Source organism: Suncus etruscus, chromosome 9 (genome assembly GCF_024139225.1).
Source record: "Suncus etruscus isolate mSunEtr1 chromosome 9, mSunEtr1.pri.cur, whole genome shotgun sequence".
In the NCBI taxonomy this organism is placed as follows: domain Eukaryota; kingdom Metazoa; phylum Chordata; class Mammalia; order Eulipotyphla; family Soricidae; genus Suncus; species Suncus etruscus.
This window is the reverse complement of record NC_064856.1, coordinates 115,714,039-115,718,397: the sequence shown is the minus strand read 5'-3', so window position 1 is coordinate 115,718,397 and position 4,359 is coordinate 115,714,039. Positions and strand designations below refer to the sequence as shown.

The window sequence follows — 4,359 nt, the reverse complement described above, 5'->3', positions numbered from 1 at the left end:
TTCCTGGCTCTACACGCAGAAATCACTCATGGCGGGCTCCGGGGACCATATGGGATGTTGGGATTTGAACCATTGTCTTTCTACATGCAAGGCAAACGCTCTACCACTATGCTATCTCTCCGGCCCCCCATTCACTCTTGAGCATGAACCCTGTCTACCTCCCTCCACTACTTCCCAAATAAGCTTGTTTTACTTTATTATTATCTCCTAAAACCTTTACTTTGATTTTTTTTGGGGGGCAGCACCTGATCAGGGCTGATTCATAGCCCTGTATTTGGGGATCACTCCTGGTAACTTCTAGAGATAGTTTGGGGTTCCAGGATTGGAATCCAGGCCAGACACATGCAAAGAAGAGCCCAACCTGCTATTCTGTCAGTCTGGGCCCTGGAAACTTTTCTGTGAGGTGAAGTTGCTGGCCCCTGTTGCCATGGGTAAAGACAGGACAGGACCTTGCTGCAAGCCGCAGTGGGGCCCACATCCTGCTTTCCCCTAAGCCACATCAACTGACATGGAACACTCATATCTAAAAGCCACTGTCCTAGTTGTGAACAATGATTAGGGACCACTCACTTCTCCCTACCCTTCCCAGACATGGGCAATCTTGTCTCTCCTCTTGTTCATGTTTGTTCATAATTATTCCTGTCTCCACTGGCAATAGACAAACTTAACACTGTAACACCAAACTCTTCCTGGAGGGTCCCTGGTGTCTCTTTGCCTTGTCGTCCTCCACTCTTGGCCCCACATGGCTGTTCACCAACCTCCGCTGGACAGCTCCACCTGACTCCTGAAGGGGGCAGACGGATGAGGTAGCAGCAAACTTCAGACTTCAGGGTACCATCTCTTTGATAGGCCCTCTGTTTCCTACATTCCTCTACATCTCTTTGTTCTTCTTTTCCACATTTCTCTCGCCTCTTTTCTTTTCCAACTAAGAGCTAAGGATCGAGAGTGGTTGAGAAGGTCTTTCAGGCAATTGAAGCAATTGGGCCAATTATTTACTGGTTTCTCTGAAAGGTCTGACTCATCTTTCCACAGCAGCCTTACTGGCTGTTCCAATCTCTTAGCCCCTCTTCTTTCTAACATCTCTCCCACTCCTTCCCCTCTTAAATGGGAGCTGTGCCCAATCATGTCGAGGATGCGTTAGATGGACTCAGGGAGCTTCTCCAGTCCAGAGGTATCTAGTTGACCTCTGTCAGGGGCTTCTTCTGGCTTGCAGCTCAAGAAGTTGGCCCCTGGTTAGAGCCCAACAGGGTCTTTGATCACAACCTCTAGCACTGTATCCATCTTCTAGCAGCCCATGCCCAGATCAGAGATAAGATAAGAACATGCTTCCTCTAAGTTTTTTTTTTTTTTTTTGCTGTTACTTAGGTTCTCCAACACCGCCTGGCAGGACTAGATTAGGACCCTGCCACTTCCGCCCGTGCCTCACACTCCCAACCCCCTTAGCCTGGTTTGGTCCTGATCGCCCCACATTCTTTTTTTTTTTTTTTTTAATTTATTTTTGGTTTTTGGGCCACACCCAGTAATGCTCAGGGGTTACTCCTGGCTATGTGCTCAGAAGTTGCTCCTGGCTTGGGGGACCATATGGGACACCGGGGGATAGAACCGCGGTCCGTCCAAGGCTAGCGCAGGCAAGGCAGGCACCTTACCTTTAGCGCCACCGCCCGGCCCCCCGCCCCACATTCTAATGATCACCTAGCAACTTCTTCACTAATCTACCAAAGTGGGAATCTTCTCTCTGTGGTTGAGTCCCTGCCTGCCTGGTGGCTAAAGACTTTTCTAAGAATGAAAGTTCTTTTCTTGGGGTTGTCAGAACACCCAGAAGAGTAGCCAAACTGGGCCAAACTGAGTGTACCTCAAAAGATGTACTCCAAATTATTGACACGTTTAGATTTACCATCAGTCTTACTTCAAATTTACAGGTCAGATTTGGCCTAAGCCTCATTAACACTAGCAACGCACAGAATGGGGCAAAGTCTACAAAATGTTTTTTTTTGGGGGGGGAGGGTCACACCGGTGGTGCTCAGGGTTATTCCTGGCTCTGCGCTCAGAATTGCTCCTGGCAGGCACGGGGGACCATATGGGATGCTGGGATTTGAACCACTGTTCTGCTGCTTGCAAGGCAAACGCCCTACCACTGTGCTATCTCTCTGGCCCCATAACACTAGTTAGGTCCTATCTCCAAGTTTAGGAGATTGGGGGAACCATATGGTATGTCAGGGATTGAACCAGGGTCTGTCCAGGATTGGATGATTGCCCTACCGCTGTGCTATTGCTCTGGCCCTACAAATTCTTTTTTTTTTTTTTTTTTTTTTTTGGTTTTTGGTTTTTGGGTCACACCCGGCAGCGCTCAGGGGTTCCTCCTGGCTCTATGCTGAGAAATCGTTCCTGGCAGGCTCGGGGACCACATGGGATGCCGGGATTCAAACCACCTTCCTTCTGCATGCAAGGCAAATGCCCTACCTCCATGTTATCTCTCTGGCCCTGGCCCTACAAATTATTATTATTTTTAGTTTTTGGTTTTTGGGTCACACCTGGCAGTGCTCAGGGGTTATTCCTGGCTCCTTGCTCAGAAATTGCTCCTGGCAAGTATGCGGACCATATGGGACACCAGGATTTGAACTGATGACCTTCTGTATGAAACACAAATGCCTTACCTCCATGCTATCTCTCCGGCCCGGCCCTACAAATTCTTAAATGTGAAACGCTAGGTTTAAAACTTGGCACCCTACAACTCTATAGCTGTAGAAACCGTTCGTTTATGAAGGCAAACTCTGATACAACAGTGGAGAGTGTTCTTCACATCTCAGCACAACTCTGGCAAGGCCCGCTGAAGAAAATGAAAACCCCTTGAGGCAAGATCCTATCCTGAAAAGCTTTCACTGTAGCGACTGTCCTAATGAGTCCTAAACCCATACACTTGGTATGGAATCCACTTCGGCCATATGGGTGGGACAATGGTCCTTAAAAATCTTGGAAATTTGTTGAGTTAATAGAGCTTTTATAAATAATTTGTTTACTTAAGAAACTTTTCCATTTTTTGGACCTCCTTAGGTTTTTGTTTTCTTTTTTTTTTTAAATATGAAACACTTCACGAATTTGCATGTCATCCTTGCGCAGGGACCAGGCTAATCTTCTCTGTATCGTTCCAATTTTAGTATATGTGCTGCCCAAGCGAGAACTCCTTTGGTTTTTTGATATATAAAATACTTGGGGCCAGAGAGATAGCATGGAGGTAGTGCGTTTGCCTTCCATGCAGAAGGACAGTGGTTCGAATCCTGGCATCCCATATGGTCCCCCGAGCCTGCCAGGAGCGATTTCTGAGCATAGAGCCAGAAGTGATCCCTGAGCAATGCCGGGTGTAACCCAAAAACAAAAAAACAATAACAAAAGATACATAAAAAACTTGTTAAGTGACAGGGGAGATAGCATAATGGCAGGCATTTGCCTTGCACACAGCCTATCCAGGTTCAAATCCCTGCATTTCATATGGTTCCCTGAGCCTGCCAGGAGCAATTTCTGAGTGCAGAGCCAGGAGTAACCCTTGACCTCTGCTAGGTGTGACCCAAAAACCAAAAAAAAAAAAAAAAAAAAAAAAAAACCACACACACAAACAACAAAACCCCCAAAGAAACAAAAAAAACCCCAAACTGGTTAGAGAATGGTGAATGCAGCAATTTAACCTACACTGGTAGTAATTCCTAGATATTGGGAATGACAGTAATTCATTTAATTTTTCCTTACTGTCCCTTTGCAGAGGTCACTAGGGAAGTTTTTCCCTTTCCCTGTGTTTGAGTATATTCATTAGCTTTCTCAGAGCAGTCTCCAGTCCAGATGCTAACATCTCACTGTCTTCATTGACATACTAGGTCATACTTGCCATCTTTATACCAAAGAAGCGCTTTGAGCCCTTTTCATATAAAACAGGCTGCAATGCGAGTGCAGTGTGTGAGATTGGGAAAACGTGGAACAAAGTTCCAATTGGCCAATAGGGCTAATTTTGCCCTGGGGACTGTCTTTTCCTTTCTCAACCCCACATCAATTAATCTCTGCCACCCTAGATGGGTCAGAATAAGAGCTGAGAGCAGATTGATCAACCAATTGTGTGCCACGTCTGCCAGCTCTGCTGTGTGACAAGGTCCAGTCAGGTGGAAAGGGGCCAGAGAGATAGCACGGAGGTAGGGTGTTTGCCTTGCATGCAGAAGGATGGTGGTTCGAATCCCGGCATCCCATATGGTCCCCGAGCCTGCCAGGAGTGATTTCTGAGCCTAGAGCCAGGAGGAACCCCTGAGCACTGCCGGGTGTGACTCAAAAACCAAATAAATAAATAAATAAATAAGTAAATAAATAAATAAAAAGAAA

At 46.5% G+C, this 4,359-nt stretch overlaps 1 non-coding gene across 1 annotated transcript; it reads right to left on the bottom strand.

Moving 5' to 3' along the window:
- Positions 1–3,072: 3,072 nt before the first annotated feature.
- On the bottom strand, positions 3,073–3,179 carry LOC126019834 (U6 spliceosomal RNA). The gene has a single exon (XR_007499454.1). It is a non-coding gene; the product is annotated as a U6 spliceosomal RNA (small nuclear RNA).
- Between the last annotated feature and the right edge of the window lie 1,180 nt (positions 3,180–4,359).